Raw genomic sequence first — 22,500 nt, 5'->3', positions numbered from 1 at the left:
ATGGGAGGGGAGGGGAGGGGGGACAGTAAAAGATAGGAAAGGTAGCAGAATACAACAGTTACTAATAGGGCATTATGTAAAAATGTGGATGTGTAACCGATGTGAATCTGCAATCTGTATTTGGGGTAAAATTTAGAGTTCATAACCAACTTGAATCTAATGTATGAAATATGATATGTCAAGAGCTTTGTAATGTTTTGAACAATCAATAAAAAAAAAAGAACACACAGCTTCCATTGAATCTGAATTGCCGATCACTATACATCCTGACCTGTAAAATGTGTGCCTTAGTCACTTTCTATTGTGATGTGCTGGTTATACAAGGCTGACAAAACAGGGTGAAATCATAGTGCATTTTTTGAGTTGTTTGACCACTGGGTCAGGCAAACAACAAGCCTGTGGTCATATCAACTGCTGTCAAGGTGAATAATACAGGGTGACTGTCAACCTACAATTGTGTCAAAATGATGTGTCTCCACATTACCTGGCAATCTGGAAATTCAAAGCATGGTGGGTGTGTACACTCTGGAGCCCAAACCACACATGCCTGGTAAGCATCTACCAGGGTATCCCATATTAAAGTCAAACCCCACTCTTTGACTACATTCCACATCATCTTCATACCTGAATTTTGAAGGCAGCAGTGCAACTAAGCCACCACTTTGGTGGGAGGAAACCACTCTAATTACTGCACCCTAGCCAAAGCAGCATCTGCTTCATCATTCCCTGGGCTAGTCATGGGGGGCAATGGTCCATAAGATGCCCCACAGTTACCTGTTTTTGGTGGCTTAGCTCCCAAGGCTCTTGACACAGAACTTGTCCCCAATACACAGCACAACTATCAGACATATCACTATGGGGAATTCTTCATTTGCTATCACCATTTAGTTAAGCTCACTGGCTTTCTTGTCTTATACCTATATTAAACCAAACAGTTCTTGTTTCTGACTTCAGAGCCACTGGAATCATTAGTGTAACAAACACAGAAGAGTATGGATGCCTTACTTCTGAGGTATGGGCTTGTTTCTGGTTCACCTACATAGGTAATAGGCCCTAGCACCTCTCTCTTTTTTGGCTCATGCCAGCTCCTAATACACTTGGGCTCTCTTGGCACTGGCTGGCTCCTGAAACATTTGGGTTCTCTGGTGCCTGCCAGCTTCTAGTATACAGTACTCTCCTGGCTCCTGCTGGCCTCCAGTACATCTAAGTCAAAAGTTTGTGCAGGATCCATAACATGTAGCACATTAGGGTGTCTTGCCCCTCTTGGCCAGGAGAACCTTTAAATCTCACAGACATAACAACAAATTGGACAGGGGCTCTCTTGGCCTCAATCCAAATTATTTTCCCAAGTCTACCATCTCCAACTCTACTACTGGTGGAATGAGGTGAACTTGACTACTGGGCCAGCCCTGCTGGCAGCTTCCCATCAGAGCCATTGGCTGCACTATTTGATTTTTCTCCTTGACCACTGCCTGGGCTTGCAGGCATTAGTTAACCTTCCTCCTCCTACTGGGACTCCATCAGCATGATGGGGGAGGCTGAGGGGTATTTTCAAGGTATGCAGATCCTCTTCCGGCAACCATACTTTGGTTCTCAAGGCTTCTTCCTTATCTTGTGACTTCTTCTTCTTGGCAGTCTCTGGTAAAGCTGCATCAGTGTTTGTTCTCAGAGTTGTAAGACACAGTTACCCCATGGCCCCAGCAGCTGTGCATGCAGCTCCTCAGTCTGTTACTCTGTCTCACAGGCACCACCACTGCCATCTTTGTCCTTGGCCATGGGCTGACACCTGGGCACCACTGCTCAGTTCACAGTCTGCTCCAGCAGGTCCACATTCACTTCAGGGTAATCAGAAGTCTTCTCTATGCTCACAAAGGACCTATTCACCATATCCCAACTCTGCACAGAAATTTGTGCTAATAGGACAATGGCAACTGAGTGCTACAATGTGCTCTTTAGCCACAGGTCCCTCATGTCCACCAGGGTTAAAGCATCTCTCACCTGTAGGACATCCTGCCAACTATGCCAATTATCATGCGGGGGCTCAGACCCAGGAAATAGGTTTAGCAGGTAGAAGGAGATATAAGACATGGTCGGAATATTGGTCATCCTTTATTCACAGGCAGCCATAGCCATTAGCCAGCTTCAGCTTCAGCCCCTAGCCAGTTCCTTTTTAGCTCCTCACAACCATTTTTATAGGCCCTTTTTATATGCACTTCAAACAAAGTAGTCACACTGTCAACAGGTTACATAAGGGGTTGGGGGTACATGTGTTGCTCCCTGCAACAAGGGTACGTGGGTGACAGGCAAGACCAGCCTGTCGTCTCCAAGGGGCTGAGCGACAGGGTAAGGGTCACAGCCCAGTCCCCACCCCAAGATTGGGAAGAAACCACACTGAGCTGGGAATTATGTCTGCCATGAAAGTGCTGCAAATCTCAACTTTATTGTGTCAGGGACAAGGTTATATAGTGTTAGAAGGTGGGAGTAAGGAGAGAAAGTATCAAGAACCAATAGGGGGCAGTTAGGTTACTAACACTAGAGGCCTAGGCAGATTTCAGGTTAAACAGGTGGGGCTAAGGTCCAAAGCCCATGTGTGCGGGCTAAAAGCCTGTGTTCACCAATCCAGCCAGGTCACTTATAGGGAAATGCTCTGGAAGAACCCATGAGGCCACCTCAACCAACACCCAATAATGGCCACAGTCCCAAAGGAGGTAAAAGGTTCCAACATACATGCTCACAAGTTCATGTTTATGACCTTGAGCCTATACCCTAAATCTGTTTCCTGGGTCAGAGTCCCTGCACAACAGCAGGGCACAGCTAAAAACACGACTGTCTGCTTTGCAGCTTCATTACCTAGCTGGTGAACTGTCTGTGGTGACAGGACAGGAAAGAGGTGTGGTCCGAACTGACTGAGATCAGACACTGGTGTTTTAATTTCTGTTTTACTTTTGTCTTTTTAAAGTTAATCAGACATTCCTGTACCTAAAGTACAGGTATGGGAGTGGCTTCATAGAAATAATTTATGTAATCCCCTGCACACACACACATGCATACTTGACTAGTTTGGTGATAAGCATCAGTAATTTCCACCCATCCTCACTGACCTGAGCATAATACAGACATGAAAAATCCTCATTTGTCTCTGACAAAGAAGATCTGGTTCTGTTTGGCAACTGTGCACTAAGTCATTTATCTACCATTGACCATTTTGGGATTTCAAAATTTAACTCTGGGTCCTAATATTATGAGCCAGTCTATCTGGGCAATGACCAAACAGACTCCATCTTGTCCTGAGACTCCACATCATATAACAAATTCTTCTCCCATGGAAAGCCCCGCCTCTGTACCCACCAACAGTTACTGAGCATAGCATGTTTGGCAACACAAAATGGCAATTCTTATACAATGTAAAAATGTCCTCTCTTTGGTTCCTATTATTTCTTGGACAATGTCTGAGATTGATTGTTAGTAACCATCCTTTAAATAGTACTCACCTAGGGATATTTTTGCCCATTCCTTTTCTGCTTATGATTTTAGATCTCATGACATTTGTTTATGATTTTGGATCATAGCAACAGCCACTTATGCCTTAATATGATTTTGGACTATAAAAGAGTATGCTAAAACCCTGGGAGGGGGTCAAATTGTGTAGACTTGCAGCCTACCTTTTGGCCCACCAGATGGTGGATCCGGAATGCTGGCTGGTGAATAAAGTTTCCATCTCCTGTTTTAAGATTGACTCAGTGATTTATTGTAATCTTTCCTTAACAATAATGACTTTTGAGAGGCTGTATAGCTGCTAGAAGTTAAAAAATATTCAACAGTTCAGTAATGTTCTGTGAAGCTTGGCACTTTGGTGTTTTTTTTTTCCTATGAGTAATACACTTATATGTAGAAACTTAGTTTTTAATTATTATACTATTACTAATTGATTAATTGATTATACAGCTATTGTAAAAACAAAGAGTAGAGATCCATTTTAGCCCCAAAAGAAAAAAGAAACTCTGTGTGTGTGTGTGCGTGCACACGCGCACACGAGTGTGTTCGCAGAGATGTAGCTCAGTGGCAGAGTGCTTGCCTATCATGCAAGAGGCTCTGTGTTCAATCCCAGCAGTAAGAGGGAAAACAGTGAGTGGTGAACAAAACACCTGTGTACTGAGCACAACCAGCATGTTCTTAAAATCATAAGTGTTCTGTATATGCTGCTGAATTTAATTGAAAAATCATTAAGTGCAAGAGAAAAACAATTATTTATAAATAAATTGCGTGAGTTGTATTGGACTTACAGAGCTTGTGAGCTCAAAAAATAGTTGTGAGAACCTGGATTTGCAGGTCCACATACCTGTAGTCCCAGCTACTTGGGAAGTTGAGGCAGGAGGATCCGTTGAGTTTAAGAGTTGGAGGCAAGTCTGAGCAATACACTGAGACCCTCTTTCAAGGATATACTTTTAAAAAGACATTCATGTAAAACATTGGAGATGTGTGATTTTTCCTTGATCCCCCTTTCCCTCAGTTGGGTGACCATGGAAGCATATGTGATCAGCATGGATACAGCCACTCTGAAGTTGACTCTTTCCTTAAGAGCACATGCTTAACTTCATAATCCTTAGCCCACCTACCCCAGATTATTTCAACCAGTTTGTGAAAGTGTCTTGGATGATTAACCCTTAAATCCCCTGGGTAAGAATCAGAAAGCTGGGGCACAGGAGGATTACATCTTTAACCTGGGTCTACTGATATTTTCATCATTTTACATTTATTGCTAAAATGTAGATAAAATTTTCAAGAAATCTTTTAAAGGCAAAATTAAGCAACATTATCTGTTAAACAAATATGAAGAAAACACCAGGTCCAGACATGGTGCTAGGTCCGTTTCACTAAAATGGTGAGTTGAAAATAGGTTTAGCCTCTCATCATTTACACTCTAGTGGAGGAGACATCTAGATCAACTGTCAAATGAGATTATCAGCATTAGGTAATACACTTATATGGGTATTACCCATTAGAATCCCATCATTCATTTAATGCATATTATTTCACAGGATCACTGTCTAAAAATGCAATGGGAAAAAATATTTGACAAAATACAGCACACCTTCGTGTTCAAAATGCTAGAAAACCAAGGGATAGTAGTAACACACTTGAACACACTTGCTAAACCCAAGACCAGCATCGTTCTAAATGGAGAAAAATTGAATGTATTCCTGCTAAAAACTGGAACAAGAATGTTCTCTTTTACCACTTCTATTCAACATCATCTTTGAAACTCCAGCCAGAGCAATTAACAAAAGAGATAAATTAAAGGGACACAAATAGAAAAAAAAAGCTCAAACTATCACTATTTGCTGATAACATGATTCTATATCTAGAAGATCCAAAAAATTCCAACAGACAACTTCTAGAACTAATAAATTAATTCAGCCAAGTAGCAAGATATCAAATCAACACCCATAAATCAAATGCATTCTTATATGTCAACAGTGAGTTCACTGAAGGAGAAACTAGAAAAACTACTCCATTCACAATAGCCTCAAAAAAATAAAATACCTGGGAATCAATCTAACAAAAGAGGTGAAAGATCTCTACAATGAAAACTACAAAATACTAAAGAAAGAAATTAAAGAAAACCTCAGAAGATGGAAAGATCTCCCATGCTCCTGTATAGGCAGAATTAATATTGTCAAAATGGCCATACTACCAAAAAGTGTTATACAGATTTAATACAATTCCTATGAAAATCCCAATGACATTCTTCATAGAAATAGAAAAAGCAATCATAAAATTTATTTTGAAAAATGAGAGACACAGAATAGATAAAGCAATCCTTAGCAAGAAAAGTGAAGTAGGAGGCATACAATACCAGACTTTAAACTATACTACAGAGCTTTAGTACTTAAAATGGCATGGTATTAGCACCAGAATCAACTTGTAAATCAATCGTACACAATAGAAAACACAGAGACAAACCCACATAAATACAGTTATCACTACTAGACAAGGGTGCCAAAAACATTCACTGGAGAAAAGATAGCCTATTCAACAAATGATGCTACACCCAAGTAAATCTTTACTCCAAAACACTGTCTACCCACATGTCCCTTTTCAACTTTTATTACCCTATTCTGTGGCCCCCCTAGATTCTTACCTCCACAGGCATCCTACCTGGCCCATATCACTTACCCCACTGACCTTCCACATCTTCTTTACAAGTACTTTCACATGACTTCTCCCTCTAGCCCTGACCTTGGTCTCCTCTGTCCCTCCTTGGCTGTTTGCCCCTCCCTCCACACCACAAGCAGCTCTTTTCAGGGTGGGCTCTTGGGACTGTGTAGATATGTCATGATATAGTCCAGGAATTCCATGTGCCTCCTGTGCATGATGAAAACCACGCAGGTGGTCAGCAAGGCACCCAGGTAGAGGCACAGACACAGGAGGAGTAGCAGGTAGAGCCGGATGTTTTGGTGTCCCACACAGGTATTCACCCACCTGCAATGGTAGTCGAACTCCTAGGGGAGAGGAGGCAGGACTGAGTATCTGTCTGGATTGGCCTCCATCACCCATTATCTTGAGGCATATGCCAATTCAGCCCTCTAGGCCACCTTCTCTTGGCCCTACACACAGGTTCCAATCTCAGGGAGAACCTGGCATTTCCATGATTAGAGCACAGTTAGCCCCATAGCTCATCAGTTCACCTGTCCTGAGTGACTTTAGAGACAAGACCTGCCTGGTATCACTTGGAGCAGGATAGAACATCTCGGGGCCTCTGTTTTCGCAGACACTGGATGAGGATGAAAAAAACACCCTTGCTCAACCAGCCATGTGCACTTGTGAACCCGAGCACGGTGTGCACATCAGAGAAAGGCACTCAGAATCCAGGAAACCCTCCAACTGGGACACCCAGACCAAGACAGGCAAATATCCCCAGGACATGGCAGTAGTTAGCCTGAAGGGCTGGGGATCTACTATCAACAAGCCAGAGGAGGGGACAGTCACTGATTTTCCCCCACTGACTCCATTGGCTCAGCACAGTTGTGATGCCCTTTGAATATCAACACCTATGCAAACAAGGCCAGCCTCCCTGGACAGGTGCAGACACAGAGGTGATGACATATATAAGTGACCAACAGTGGCTGAGAGGCACTTGAAGCAGTCTGGGAATATGGTCTGATACTCCCACCTGGCCCACTCATGGTCTTGGCCAGGTGCCAGGAGATAGGTTGGTTAGTGGACAGGGTGGAGTAGCAATCACCTCCACACAGATGTCACAGCTTTTGCAGTAAAAGGTTCAGGGCAGGCGGTGAAAATAACAGGTGGGACACCACAGTATTTTGTATAACCTGCCATTCACTCGTGCCACGTAGGGAGCCTCAGGGTCCTGCTCGAAGGCGCCTGGCAGGGAAAGAGGTTTGGGAAGTGGAGGAGGCCCTTGTATCACTCTGCTGCTCAGGGCAACCCATAGTATCACTGGGCAACAAGAAGATGGGGAGGAGGTGGGCAGGGGAATCCCAGTCCCTGTTGAGCAAACTGACCACTCGAATAAACGGGGAGTCAGAGAGAAGGACTTTCCAGCCATAAGCGATCTACATGGAGCTCCCCGCTTTGGAATAGTGATCAGTGCTTGGATCATGTGTGAAATGGGAAGGAGGAAGAGTAAATTGCATTGTTTTGGAAGTTCCTGTTGGCCTCTTGTGCCAGTCTGCCCAGGCAGGCCTCTCTTCTAAAGCAATTGGGAAACCTCCAGTATTCTGTTTTTTCACAATACAGTGGCTTGGGAAATGAAGTGCCAGGGCCCAAGTAATGATGACAGGGTAAGAAGGGACCCTGAGGCCACAGGGGGTCTCAGCTCTTTAGAAATTACTCCTGTAGGCACCAGCCCTTGGGGTGCCACCTTCCCCTCCCACAGGCCTGAGCCTTACCTCTATGTAAGATGCCTGAGTCTGAAGCATTCATAGAAATGAGGCTGTACATAATGAGGATGCAGAAAAGGTCTGTGGCCACAGGAAAGAACCACTCTCCATCTTGGGCCAGTACTTGGCATTTGAAATCAGGGCTAGACTTAGTTCTAATCTGGGGCAACCCAGAGCCCCTGTGAGGCCCGGCACACCTGAGATCAGAATCACACACCTTAAGGGCAGATCCAAATATTCAGGCTAGAGACTGACCCCATTCCATGCACCAAATGTTACTAGGATTACCAGACTCCCATATCTGTGCTTTCACTAAATATCCTCCTTCCCCTCCTGGCCTCCCTCCACTTCCCTGCCTCTGCACTCTTACTGTCTATTTTCCATCTGTCTCTTGGTGAGAAAACCGACAGCTGGCATGAAAACTCACGGAAAGGTGAAGAACACTAGGCTTAGAGAGACCGGTGTGGCCATAGTCAAACAAGCCCAAAGGCTTGAGAAAAGCCAGGATCTGGCTGGGGGTGCAGGTGGGCACCAGAAACCATTTGAGATAGTCATGCTTCACTGCCTGTTCTCAAACAAATGAGAGCCAACCACTCCTTCTCCTGGCTTGACACCCAGAGTACCATGACTACAAGTGTGACATCAGAGAGGTTCCAGAATGGGGGCTCTGGCTGCTTCCAGTTCCCTCTGAGAGCAACCCTCCTCTGCCCTCACATACACACCTGTAGACTGGGACATCCTGCTCTTACAATGGTGGCTTTGTTGGAGTTGGTGAGGATGGGATGTGGTTTGTCCCTCAAAGGTTCATAGGCTGGAGGCTTGGTCCTGGGTGTGGCAGTGTTGAGCTGGTAGCATCTGCAAGAGGTGGGGTCTAGAGGGAAGTAATTGTGCCACTGGGGATGAGGCCCTTGGAAGGGAGTAATGAAATTCTCATGGGCCCCCATTAGTTCCTGTGAGAGAGGCTTGTTCTAAAAAGAACAAGAATCATCCTCCCCAGTTTCTGGCCATGAATTCTTAACCACTTGCATGTCCTCCCACCGTGATGTCATTCACCATTTTGTAAGAACTCTCACCAAAGGCTAGTCACAGGGACTGCCAAATGTTGGACTTGAGCTAAATAAACCTCCTCTCTTAATAAAGTACTAATTCTTGGGTAATTTGTTAGAGCCAGAAAAAGTGGGTTAATACAGAGACCATATAATATGGTTCCTGGGGAGATGGCATGGGAAGAAGTTTGGTGATGGTTATCCAATCTCAGGCCCAGTGCTAATTGAACCAGGCAGTGCTGGTTGCTCATTCTATCTTTATTTGTTTCTCTTTCAGTTAAGAGAGAGAAATAAATAGTATCACTGGTAACAAGAAGGTGGGGAAGTGGTGGGCAATCTACACAACTAAATAACAAGAAACTGTGGCAGAGGTGAGCAATCTACACAATTAAATAATCTCCCAGTTTCCCTTATTAACAGGGCAGGCTTTATAATACAATTCTGTCTCCAAATAAAAATATAATATGTTGGGGTTGTGATTCAATGGTTAAGCCACCCTGGGATCAATCCCTGATGATGATGATGACGATGATGATGATGATGATGATGACTTGTACATGATTATGGGATACAACATATCTTGAAACATATTCACTGAAGAATGGCTGAGTAAAGCTATTGAACATATACACTCTTTCATTACTTATTTGTGATGAGAACCCTTAAGATAGACTCTCTGAGTCATTTTCAAGTGTATATAATATTACCAACTGTAGTCATTCTGTTGTATGTTATTAACTGTAGTCATTATATTGGATAGTAGACCCTTTAAACTCAACCCTCCCATCTAAGTGTAATTTGGTCCCCTGTGACCAGCACCTTAACAGTCCACAGCCCAACCACCTCTGGGCCCCTGGCAGTCATTATTCTGCTATTTCTTTTCTTGGATTTTTTAAATAAATTACTGCAGAATATATTATAATTATATTACACATATAGAGCACAATTTTTATACCTCTGGTTGTATATAAAGTATGTTCACACCAATTCTTGTCTTCATACATGTACTTTGGATAATGATGTCTATCACATTCCACCATCATTGCTAACCCCCTGCCTCCTCTGTTCCCATCCCACTACTCTGCCTGATCTAGAGTTTGTCTATTCCTCCCATGCTCCCCTACCCCATCCCACTATAAATCAGACACCTTATATCAGAGAAAACATTTGGCATTTGTTTTTTGGGAATTGGCTTACTTCACTTAGTATTATTTTCTCCAACTCCATTTATTTACTCAAATGCCAAGATTTTATTATCTTTTATTGCTGAGTAATATTCAATTGTGTATAAGCCACATTTTTTTTGTTCATTCATCTACTGAAGTTCATCTAGATTGGTTCCATAGTTTAGCTATTGTGAATAATGCGGCTAACCTTGATCCCGGTGGAGAGTGCAGGACAGTATCCATGTGTCAAAATCCTTAACCATAGATGAAAAAGGGTGAATTGTACTGTGTGTAAATTATTCCTCAAGTAACAACTTAAAAAAAATTCTACCATTGCTCTCAGCTTTTTACTGCATCTAAACTGAATTCCGCTCTTGACTTTCTGGACCTTTTTAATCCTGACCCCCAGGGGGTCGACTTCACTGCCCATGCCACCTTGGGCTTCAATTAGAGCCATATCTTCATCATTCCCTTAACATCCTACTTTTGGGATTCTGTGCCTTTTAGCACTGGTGTGTCACTCACAGGCCATGCCCTCCTGTCCTCTGCCTCTCCGCAATCACACCTAGGATAGGGAGTATGGCCTTGCCACACTCTCAGCTCCTTTCACTTGGCTGATCACAGTGTTCCTGGGTGTCTCCAGTATTATTGTGATTGCAGGTTGCTCATCAACACAAGTGTTCCATGTACTTACTCACCTTTCTACCCATCACTCAGATAACCCACAGCCTAGCACACCTAGCACACAGTAGGCTCTGGAAGCAATGCACCCAGGAGAGAGAAGGACCAGTGAGCTCCAAGTGGATGAGAAGTCTGAGCTGCATCTGAAGAGGTAGGTGTGGAAGGACTAATGAGGCCAAGGGAAGTGGAGAAAGCATAGAAAGTGGCGGGTGGCAGAAGTGCAACTTTAGTCTGCACAGCCAGGTATCCCAACATAGGCCCTGGGCCCCACTTATATGTCCCTCTGGGGCATCTGGTGGTGCTCACAGCTACAGCCTGGATCAAAGCCCCAAAATGAATGGCAGCAGGGTGGCTGTGGCAGATACAGCCCCTAGGAAGCTGTGTGAGAGCTAAGAAGCCAACCCTGGGGACAGTTGCTCACTGGCCTCGCCCCTTGATGAGACTCTGCCCTCCATGGCCCTTCCCTCATATGGCCCCACCCACCTACTCTACCTCCCTGCACTGGACAGTTAGTCCAGTACACCCAACGGAAACCTCACTGCACCACACTGTCTTCCTACCTCTCCCTTTCTTACCTTCATTACCGATCTCTCTGGCCACCTAGATTCTCAACTCCACAATATATCCTACCCCACCTAGCTCCCTGACTCCACTCACCTTCCACTTGTCCTGGACAAGTCCTCCCAAGGGACTTTTCCCTCTAGACCCGCCCACATCAGTCCAACCCTCTGTTATCCCACCACTTGGCTTGCTGCCCCTCCCTCTACAAACTGCTGCTGTTTCCAATGTGGGTCCTAGGGACTACATGGACAAGTCATGGCCTTGTCCAAGGACAATGGCATATCTCTGAGGAAGATGACACATGTCACCAGCAGGGCACCCAGGTACAGACAAAGAGACCCAAGCAGCAGCAGGATCTGCCTGATGTTACCGTGCCCCACACAGTTGTTCACCCACCTACAGTGGTGATCAGACTCCTCTGGGGAGAGGAGGCAGACTTCGAGGTTCTATCTAGCCTGGCCTCCATCACCCTCAAATGATCAGGCTTTGCCCAACCGGACCCTCTAGGCTGCCTGTTCATGGCCCTACATATGGGCTCCCATCTCAGAGAGAACCTGGCATTTCTACTGTTAGAACTCAGTTGGTTGCCATGGCTCATCAGGTCACCGGTCATGAGTGAAGTTCTTTAAAGACTAGACCTGCCTGGTGTCACTTGGAGCAGGATATACAACAACTCTGGGCCTCTGTTTTCTCAGATACAAGATAAGGACATAAAGAACACCCTTCCCCAGCCAGGCTTCTGCACTTGGAAAACTGTGCAAGATGTGCATATGAGAGAAGAGCACTCAGAACCCAGAAAACCCTCCAACTTGGACACCCAGATGAGGACAGGAAAGGATCCCCAGAAGAGGGCAGCTGGCCTAAGGGTCTAGGTATCTAGTATCAACAACCTAGGGAATGGGACAGGTGCTGCCTTTCCCTCTCTGACTCCACCTGGCTCAGCACAGATGTGATGCCCACTGCATGTCAGTTCCTGTGTAAAAGGGCCACCCTCTCAGGACAAGTGCAGACACAGAGGCAATACGAAATGTAAGTGATCAAGAGTGGCTGAGATCCACTTTTAAGCATTGTGGGAATATAGTCTCATACCCACTCCTTATGCTATGAGGTTCCTGGTCCTGGCCAGGTGCCCAATGATAGACTGGTGAGGGGACAGGGAAGAGAGGTGCTCACCTCCACACAAATATTACAATATTCACAGTCAAAGATCCTGGGTGGGTGGTGGAAGAAGCAATGGTGGCACCTGAGTATCTGAAATACCTTCGATACATCCAAGTGTTGTATGCTGCCTCAGGATCCTGCTCAAAGTAGCCTGGCATGGGAAGAGGTTTGAGCAGTGGCAGGAGGCCTTTCCATCATGTGGCTGCCAGAGGCAGATCCATAGCTTTTCTGGGCAACAAGAAGGATTGGAAAGAGGTGGGCAGGGAAATCCTAGCCCCTGTTGAGCAAGCTGACCACTCTGATGAGTTGGCAGTCTAAGAGAAGGGGGTTTCTAGCCACAAGAGCTCTGTATGGAGCTTCCCCCTTTGGAATAGTGATCAATGCTTGAAGTCATGTGTGAAATGGGAAGAAGTGAGTGTGGAAGGACTAATGTGGTTTGGAAGAGCCTGCTGGTCCCTCTGTCCAGACTGCCCATCCATCCCTTCCAAAGCAACTGGAAACCCTCCAGGATTCTGTTTTTACACACCTCAGTACCTTGAGAAACAAAATGCCACAACCTAAGTAATAATGACATGGGGAGAATGGATCCTGAACCATAGGTGGGGTTAGCATTTTAGAAATTGTTCCTGTAGGCATCAGCCCTTGGGATGCCACCTCCTTTTCTCAGGGGTCTGAGGCCTCACCTCAATGTAAGATGCCATGGTCAGAGAAGTTCAGAGACACCAGGCTGCTGAAGGTTACCAGAAAGAAGAGGCCAGTAACCAGGGCAAAGTCCCACTTCCCACTCAGGGCCAGCCACCTGCACATGAAACCATAGCCAGACTCAGTTAGTCTAGAGCAACCCAGAGCTCCCCATGAGGCCTGGCTCACCTGAAGTCAGATTCACAGACCTTAAGGTCAGATCCAAATATCCACAAATATCCAGGCAAGAGACAAATCACAGAGACTCCACCAAATGTCACCAGCATTACCAGCCTCCCACAGTTCCCTAAATGCATCAGGTACTTTAAACATCTGTGCTTCTAACTATAGATCCTTTTCCCCGCTCCTGGCCCTGTCCACTTCCCTGCTTCTGCATTATCTCCTTTCTATGTCTTTGTAAACAACATGACAGCTTGCATGGAGATTCACAGGAAGGAAAAAAAAAACACGCCACTGACATTCAAAAGCAGTACCACGTTTAACGTGGCAGGAAGACTGGGTATGAACCAAGCATATCCAACTGGATGTTGGGTTGGGGACTTCAAGTCATTGGAGAACTCCATGGTTTGGCTTCCTTGTCCCACAAAACAAAGCCACCAGTGACTTCTTCTGAGTTGCCACTCAGAGTGCTGTGACAACAGCAGGAAAGGAAAAAAGTATCAAAGAAACATCACAGAGTTTCCAGAATGGGGGCTCTGGCTGCTTCCTGTGCCCTCTGATATCAACCCTCCCCTGCCCTCACGTACACACTGTAAACTGGGACATCCTGCTCTTACAATGGTGGTTTTGTTGCAGCTTGTGAGGATGGGATGTGGTTTGTCTCACAAAGGTTCATAGGCTGGAGACTTTGTTCTCAGTGTGGCAGTGTTGAGGGAGTAGAACCTGCAAGAGGTGGGCCCTAGTGGGAGGTAATTGTGCCACTGGGGATGAGGCCCTTGGAAGGGATTAATGGACTTCTCATGGGCCCCCATTAGTTCCTGTGAGAGGGGGTTGTTCTAAAAAGAACAAGACTCATCCTCCCCAGTTTCTGGCTATGCAGTCCTCCCACCATGTTGCCATTCACTAGGTTGTGATGACCCTCATCAAAGTTCATTTGCAGGGGCTGCCAAACGTTGACCTCTGAGCTAAATAAACCTCATCTCTTTACAGAATACCCATGCCTGGTTATTTTGTTAGAGGAAGCTGACTAATACAGTCTCTGGGGAGATGTCATGGAGAGGAGTCAACTGATTCTTATCCCCCTTTCAGTCCTAGTGCTAATTGAAGCAGGCAGTGCTCATTGCTCATCCCATCTCCTCTTCTTTCTTTTTGTTCAGACAGAGTTCCAGTATGGGGAAGGAGGTAGCAATCTACCAACTAAATATCTTAGTTTCCCTCATTTCTGGGGTGGAAAACTATCACAATTTCAGAATTTCACAATTCTAGTGAAAAGGATGTGTGCAAATGTCTATTGAGGATTTCTGGAGAAGCTTTTGCATTTCCAATAAAAGGGCAAAGATCTGCCCCCCTTCCTTCTGACTTGAGGCTAGACCTGCTGACTGGAGTGCTCCTTGGGAATGCCAACAAGAGTGCCACCCTTGAAGCAACAAGTCATGCTACCCAGACACTCCTTGGGATATTGTTGTGTCACTGTCCTGTCCCTCAACTGCCTCCCCATGAGCTGCAAATTATGAGAAAATAATTGTGTTTCTTTTATACTGACATGTGTCATTGTATTGGCCACGGAGCCCCTAAAACTCTGTGTTTGGCAGATTCTTCCCACCATACGACTTAGTGAGGGACAGAAATCATCTTCCCATCCCAACTGGAGCTGAAAATGGCCATTTACTTCTGGTTTCTCTCACACAATGATTACAGAAACCTGTGATCCAGGTGACATCAATTTCACTCTAGAACTGCTACCATTGACTGAGAAGTCTCTGCTGAGATGCAGTAACTGCACAGTTGTCTAAAGCCCATATGTAGTGACCCTCTTTTTCTGGATGGAAATTGGACCCAGGGGCACTGAGCTACATCTCCAGCCCTTTACATTTTGAGACACGGTCTCAAAGCATTGCTGAAGCTGGCTTTCAACTTCTAATCCTCCTGCCTCAGCCTCCCAAGCCTGTGGGTTTAGAGGGATGTGCCACCACCGTGCCTGGCCAAGGAATATTAAATTGATGAAAGATAGATCAGGGCTGGTGACATTGAGACCAGGGCAAAAGGACAGTCAGTGTAGATAAAGAAGGAGTGGGTCAGAAGGATGGAGACTCTTTAAAAAGGAAATAAAATGTGAATATCTCCAGAGCACGTCCCCCTCCTCCATCCTGTTGCCAAAGTTACCTGCATCCAGGGAGTTGTTTATCCCAGAAAGGAGTTGTTAATGAGTACCCACTCAGTTGTTCCCTTCCTGATATATGTAAAACAGTTAAGGTGTACCAGTTGGATGCTCCCTTCCCACCTTTTGGCCACATAGGCAGGATGGAAGAGGAGGGATTTGACAAGAAAGAAAAATCTGAAATCTATTAAAGGTGCAAGACATTCGCACTCCCTTGAATACCAGCTCTGAATCCCCTCCTCTCCAGAGAACTCAATATCTATCTATCTCTCTATCTCTCTCTCTCTCTCTCTCTCTCTCTCTCTCTCTCTCTCCCTGCCCCCCCCGTGTGTGTGTGGGTGGGTGGGGGTGGGGGTCTTCTATCCTTTAAATAAAACTTTTTACTCTTGCCTTAATGTTTCTTGGGTTTTGATCTTCAACACTGGGGGGAACAGGACTTGATCCTGATTTTCTGGTTCCATATCCGCCCCCCTGCAGGGATTTTCACCAGGATAAACTCCTCCTCACCCACTTCTTGCAGAGATGCACCTTTCTTTCTTTCTGGAAGACAATAATGGGCACATGTCAGCTAATTAAATGCAGTTATTGCAAGCCACAGTTCTACCAGACTCAGGTGACAGGATTCATGACCTATGTGGCTCCTAACCACCTGTCCTGTCAGGCATGTTGGCTTCTGGCAAAGCCATTTCTCATCTTTGTACCCAGGCTTGTAGCATGTCTGGTATGAGTATACAGTGTCTCTAATCCCATCTGCCTTTGGATTTTGTGCATCTGAACAAAGGGCTGGTGTAAGCAAAAATAACCAAAACGGTTTGCCACTTTAATTAAAGCACAAATTACTGGGGCGGGCACATGGGCACATGGGCACATGGATTAGCTATGCCTTTTATTCAATGTTGGAGTCAGGCATCAGAGAAGCCCAATTTCTGAGTAGAAAATGGAACCTCAGTTACAGAAGGAATGTGGGATTTTTGTATGTTACACTGACAAATGACTTATCTTTTCAACAGAATGTGTCACTTTGGGCATTCAGAAAAGAGATTGAAAAAAAATTGAAATTTGTTTTAATTGGGCAAGGGGGGAAGGCCCAGAGTTGATCTTTTCCCCTAGGGAGTCACTGTACTATCACTGGGAAAGGATTCATATCTGGCTTATTCCTCTGAGGCCTATTGTTAACTCAGAGCTTCACTGTTTGTTTTTCTCCTTCCAGGACTCATCAGCAATAGGAAAGGGTGAATGTCCAGTGTTGAGGGCCGCGCACCTTGGTGGCGGCCGCTCCGCGGCTCCCGTGTCATCCTCCGTGTCCCCGCCTTCCCTTGCGGTGGCCCACCCCGTCTCCACCTCCCTCGCCTTCTCATCTGATCCCGGGTGCCGCCTGCTAGCGGGGCCCAGGGATCCACGCTGCCCATGACGCCTCCTTCCAGCGCGGGCAGAGGCGAGAGCCGGCCTGGTCCGCAGGCGGCATGGCCAGCAGCAAACCACTCTGAGGAGGCAAGATACCAGGGCAGGGCTCCACCCGCTCAGCTGATTGGCTACTCTGCGATGCTCATTGGACTGTTTCCCCGCCCTTTTAGACCACTGAGCTGCTCATTGGGGGACTCTTTTGGCCCCGCCCACGCGACCCAGCCAATCTGCCTCAAGAGGGGGAAAATTGAAATTGACCTAAGAGTTCCAGTTGAGTGTGCTCGCTGGAAGTGCTGGAGGTGGCGGTTGGGCTCTCAGGGAATTCCTGACGAGCTCCCATGGTTTGGCGTGGGTGCTAAAAATAAAGTTTCTTCCTGGTTGACAAGTGGCTTGTGAATTGTGCCCAGCCAGACTTCGGCAGTCCAGAGTGGTGTCACATATTCACCTCCTCTCTTCAAGACCCATTGTCACTGGGAAGGGATGAATGTTTTGCCTTCTTCCAACTTTATGGGCCAGGCTATATGGGCTGTGACCAAACAGTCTCCATTTTACCCTGAGACTCCATGTCATGAAAGAAGTGCTTCTCCCATGAGAAAACTCCAACTCTGCTTCTTGATCCTGTAGCACACCTTGCTTAGAAACACAAATATTTCTGTTCTTATGCAATGTCGAATTGTTCTCCTTTGGATTCCCATTTTTCGTGGACAATCTACCCTCTCAGAGAATGCTTGTCTAGACATTAGTAACCATTTTTCACTTGTACCCAACCAGGTTCCCCTTCTACTTATGCTTTCAGATATCATAATATTTGTTTATGATTTTGAATCATAGCTACAGCCACTTATGATTAATGTACTGCCTGATATTTATAGTATAAAAAGTATACTCAAACCCCTGGAGGGGGTCAAAGGGTATAGAATTGCAGTGTGGCTTTTCACCCAGCACTGGTAGATCCAGACAGCCAGTTGATGATTGAAGATGCTTTAAGATCCATTCAGTAATTTATTGCAATCTCTCTACAACACCTCCCTCTTTCCTCCCAGGTCACATTGTCTTGGGGGCTGTCATTTTCCCTATCTTTCAGTTGGGACAAATGCGAGATTCCGGCTAGGGTCACTTCCCAGTGAAACTAAAAGGTTCCTCCCTCAGCTCCTAACCCAATCCCATTTTGGGGTATCCTGTGGTGACTAATGGATGAAAAGGTGCTCTGAAAAAGCCCCAGTGACACACTTCAGAATGAGCCAAACTCTACTCTCCCACATTCATTCCTCTTGAGCATTCCTCTCCCCTCTCTGGCCAAACTCTACCCATTGAGAGAGGAACATTACCTGGAGTGGTTCCTCAGGAAATGGCTGGGTTCCCTTTGTTTGCTTATGAAGCCTTCATAAACCTGTAAGGATTCTACCTACTGTTGTTTCTGTGCTCCATTGAGTTTCTTTGACTGCACAAGGGAGGCATTTTCAATTCACCCCTTCTGCAAACGTTAAGCATCTAACAACCATTAGCTGTCCTCTTACCCCCCAGAGATTTCTTTGGCTCACAGAGTAGAGAAATATGTGCACAAGGGTCATTTTTTTTCCAGTGGGTTATCACATTTGGACATTTATAGTGACAGGAGTTCAGTCATGTTTGAACTCTTTAGGGTCTTGGCATAAGGCAAAAAAAAAAAAAAAGACCGTTGTTCATTCCGCCAAATGATGCCAGCAATAGATTTGGCAGAACCAAGTGGTGAGAGACAGTTTTGCTGCCCATCAGAAGCTCATAGGGAGATGTTTCTAAAGAAAAAACATGACTTTTCTCTGGCCTGGGCACCCGAGTTATGTTTCCTCCAAAAGCAGGGTTGGAAACTTCTGGACACTAGAGGCTCTGGGAGCTGGATGCTCAACAAGTGCCTCATTTTCTTCTGCTGCCAGGCCCAGGAAATGACCTAATTGTCACATTTAGATAAAGGAGATGTCTCACATACAACCTGGCCTGATTACCAACAGGAGTAATGAAAATTGGTCTCCAAAGGAAACAGAAACTATAGGACCACACCTTAGGAGACTGATTTTACCAAAGGGGAAAAAATGGTGAAAATGTCCTGTGTATGAGGTTTTGCCTCTTAAGCTCAGAATAGTAGCCCACAGCTTTGGACAGAATTCAAATTGCCTGTTGAAAGCAAGGAAGTGATCCCTCTATTTGAGACTGTGGAGGCAGCCCTGAGGGTCTCTGAATTGCCTTGAAGACTGTTTTTTCTTTGTCCTGAATAATAGTGTACATTCTTCATCAAAATATTCCTGTAAAATCAAAAGCTGACCACTGACTGCCTTCATTCCTTTCCCTCTCCTTCCCCTTCAGTTCAAGCAGCAATTTCCCACCTAGGATAACTGAGTCAATCTGTGATTCACATCAAACAAAGCTCCCTATCAAATGGTAACTTGGCCACACCCTTAAGGTTCCATTTTCCACCTTGTGGAGAGGCTGGGATTTTCCATTTCCGTAAGTTCTGCTTTCTTTTTGTTTAACAATTCTTCCCTTAAATCATTTTTCTCATGGCATTTTACTATTAGCCAATAGAAGGAATGGTCTGGCTCAACCAAATATCTAACTTTATAGCTCTCAGTTCTACCTTCCACCAAACACTAAGATACAAACATGATGTATAATATTGCCACTCTATAACAAGGATCACCTGACCATGTTTCCAATAACATGTTCCTCATTTGCATCTGAGACCTCCTCAGAGGTATCTACTGCCCAGATTTTCTCATGATTCCTTAAGTATTCTCTAAGACCACTCCTTCTCTGCAGTTCTCCTCTTTTCTTCTGAGCCTTCATCAGATTTGCTTTCAACAATCCCTTCAATGTCATATCAGCTTTTTTTCTATTTCCTTCCTTCCTTCCTCTCCAAGTAGAGGGGTTCTTCGGAGGGGTAACAAGAGGGCACCCAGGCTTGGACTCATTTCTCTTTCTCTAACTCATTCCTTGAATAAATGGTTTGTACCATAAGGGCCCAATTCTTATTTATATGTAACCTTTGACAAAATATGTTTGTTTGTATGTACATACACATCACTATGTGGAGAGATCTTACTTACATAGACCTCTTGAATTCGTGAATCTGAGTATATATTTTTTAAGAAATGCATTGTGCACTGTGTATTTATTTTGAATTGAACTCTTTATAATCCAATAACTTTATAATGTACACTTTTTACATGGTTCTTTGAAGAAAGTTTTACCATTCTTTTTAAAGGCCCAACATAAGAAGTTCACACACACATTTTGAAAACATGTTATAAGTAGATTGTAGATAAATAGATATATGATAGAAAGAGAACCAGTCCAAATTCATGGCCTTTCTGCCTCAACTGTTATATATAAAACAGAATGACTGCCAATTAGTTCAAAGAGCCATAATACAGTTTGCCAGCCACTCCCTTTCATTTGTGTATTTGAAAATGCTAAGCCCCTTGACTGAACAAAATGACTTTTCCTTCTTGATTTGCCTGGAAAACTCAAACTTATCAAAAAGTTGCAATTGTTTTAACTGAGTGGTTCCTGTGAGTTCCCTAACATGCTCAAGCTTGGCCAGTGTTAGAAAGTTAGTTAGGGTGACCAGTTTCTTAGAAAATCAACCCAGGCCACAGTCATACCAGACAAAAATAACATAACATAATATAAACATTATTACTTTAATATAAAAAGATAAAAATAGAGGTTTATTTGAAATTATTTATTACTCTATATTATTTGCTTTTCTGTTGCAAAATGTTATTATTTAAGCAAAAGAACAAGATAAACAGTGGCAATTAGTAGTAATTCATAGTAGCAATCAATGTGTGTGAGAATAATATAGCATTCTTAGGATATTTCTATTCTCTGATACAGTAATTAATTTTAACTCTGTGTATGCAATAGGATATTTAAATGTTACTGACCATAATAATATATTCTGAAGATGAAGGCATTTAAAAAAGGGGAACACAGCAGGTGAGGATATAGCTCAGTTGGTAGCTTGCTTGCCTTGCATGCACAAGGCCCTGGGTTTAATCCCTAGCACCATAAAAAATATAAAATAAAAGAAAAAGAGAACATAAATACAATTGGATCAGTTGAAGAGTTACTGTGTTCATTAAAAATAACATGCTTTTTTCTGTCCCTCATGACCCAATAATATATTTTATATGCTTCCTGTTTTCTTTTCCAATATTTTTTCTCAAAACTCCCTTCAACCTTTAGGACACCCTTCTTTCCTTTCATGTAGTGGTAAAGCTAAAGACAACCAAATATAAAATTTGCTTTGGCTTATACCTCTGCTCTTCCCAAACCAGTTTAATGTGATGATATCAAGCTAAATATCTTCTCAGAAAGTGTTTGAGCATGGAGTAGTTGGAAGAGCAGACATTTTTGCCTTCAGATGTTTGAAATTTCCAACCCCCAAGCAGTGCCCATTCACCTAGTACCTACAGGTGCGTTTGGGGAACGCAGGTGTTTGTTGTTCCTCTTGATATTTGACCAGAAACAATGATGGCCATTTTACAAATGCACATCTAAGGAGATGCACATTTCTGTAAAGTCAAAATTTTAATTCAATACTTCTGCACATTGTGAAAAAACTGAAAAATTACCAAAGCTTCATTATGAAAACCTTCAATATCACAGCAAGCAAAACATACCCTTCCCAGCAGTGTTCTATACATGAAATGCAGGATTGTTAGCAGGTAAGATCTTTTCATTTTCTTTGTAAAAAAGTTTATAGACAGAGTTTGCCAAAATTACATATGCTGTCTGCCAAATACATGCAGGCAAGAGTGAAGACGCTCACGTTTAGATTAAATAACAACAATCTTTGGTTTTCTTCAATTTTATTAGAATTTTCATAGAAACTAAGAAGGTGGTTTTCTTTCTCTCTCAGCCCCTTCAGTAGCCACACTAACTCTCCCCTGCTCAGGCCTGGCCCCTGGCTCTAATCACTCCACCTCCTGCTTCCTAGAGAAGGGAGAAGACATGGGACACTCGTCTCCTTCTCATCCCCCTGTGTGCTCCCATGCATTCTCTGTGCCCTAATTCTTTCTGCAAAACATGCTGTTTGGATACAGGACTGGAGGAGGCAATCAAAGCACTTGTAGCTCAGTGGTAGAGTGCTTGCCTAGCACGTGTGAGGTACTGGGTTTTGTCCTTAGCACCACGTATAAATGAATAAAATAAAGATCCATTGACAACCAAAAAAAAAAAAAAGTTTTAAGAAAACTATTTTTTTAAAAAAAAAGCAAGAAAGAACATAATTCTCAATGTATTCTTTAAATACAGTATTTTTAATTGAAGTTAATAGTAAAAATTATCAGCATTTTAAATAAGGCAGGGTCCAATTCTGCATGTACACAATCCTCTCTCCATCCTGATGACTGTAGCTCTACCTGAGTACTTTCTGAGTGCTTCTAACTAGTAGATGATTTTGATTGTGCATTCATAGCTACATCTGAAACAGTTTTACCAAACAATATTTACCCTTACTATTTATCCTATATAGTTTCCAGTATCCCTCCCCTGCCCCCCAATTCTGGTGGCAACTC

The sequence above is a fragment of the Ictidomys tridecemlineatus genome, chromosome 3, assembly GCF_052094955.1.
Source record: "Ictidomys tridecemlineatus isolate mIctTri1 chromosome 3, mIctTri1.hap1, whole genome shotgun sequence".
In the NCBI taxonomy this organism is placed as follows: domain Eukaryota; kingdom Metazoa; phylum Chordata; class Mammalia; order Rodentia; family Sciuridae; genus Ictidomys; species Ictidomys tridecemlineatus.
This window is presented reverse-complemented; position numbering follows the sequence as displayed.